Source organism: Dipodomys ordii, unplaced genomic scaffold (assembly GCF_000151885.1).
Source record: "Dipodomys ordii isolate 6190 unplaced genomic scaffold, Dord_2.0 Scaffold79, whole genome shotgun sequence".
Lineage (NCBI taxonomy): Eukaryota > Metazoa > Chordata > Mammalia > Rodentia > Heteromyidae > Dipodomys > Dipodomys ordii.
In genome coordinates, this window is record NW_012267295.1 from 645,140 (window position 1) to 645,943 (window position 804).

The following is an 804-nucleotide window of genomic DNA, read 5'->3' on the forward strand; positions in this document are numbered from 1 at the left end:
CGGTCTGCTCGCTTCCCTCCAGACTCTGAGTTTCCTCCTCTGTAGAGTGGCAGTGCTGGTTGCTGGGGCCTTTAGTGCCAGCACCTGCTCCCAACATGTCCCTCCCTGCACCCCGCCTCCCATGGTGTTCTGGCACAGGTTGTGGGGCCTGGGCTCTGTCAACCCCAGTGGCTCACCACTGCCCCATTCACCTCTGACTGTGGAGGACCAGGTCAGGAGTCACGTGTTCATGTGGGTTTGGTCTGAGCACTACCATAGACAGACCGCCCATGCTGGGGTGGAGGAGCAGGGAAGGGTGTGTGGAATCATGGAGCCGGACCAGGGGAGAGGATCAGCTCTGCTTTGACACTTTTCCAGAGAAATGGGAATCCAGCAGAACCCACCTTTCACATGTCCTCTTGGTATATGCCTTGGTGGGTGAAGATGATAGACAGATGGGTATACATACATACATACATAACAGATGGATGGATTGATCCATAGATCACAGATAACATAATCCCTATACAGCTTCAAGTGAAGCTGGCCCAGCCTCCAGGCCCAGCCTCCAGGCCCAGCCCAGAAGACACTACCCGTTTTGATTTCTCAGCAGTCTCAGTTAAGCGCCATGTTCCCCACAGACTTTTAGTAGTACCTTGCTCCTTCAGGTTGATGATGATGGAAAACTTTCAATGTGATGTCATTGCCTTTTTTTTTTGTTTTTTTTTTGTTTTGGGTCCGGTCATGGGGCCTGAACTCTGGGCCTGGGCGCTGTCCCTCAGCTCTTCAGCTCAAGGCTAGCGCTCTACCACTTGAACCACAGCG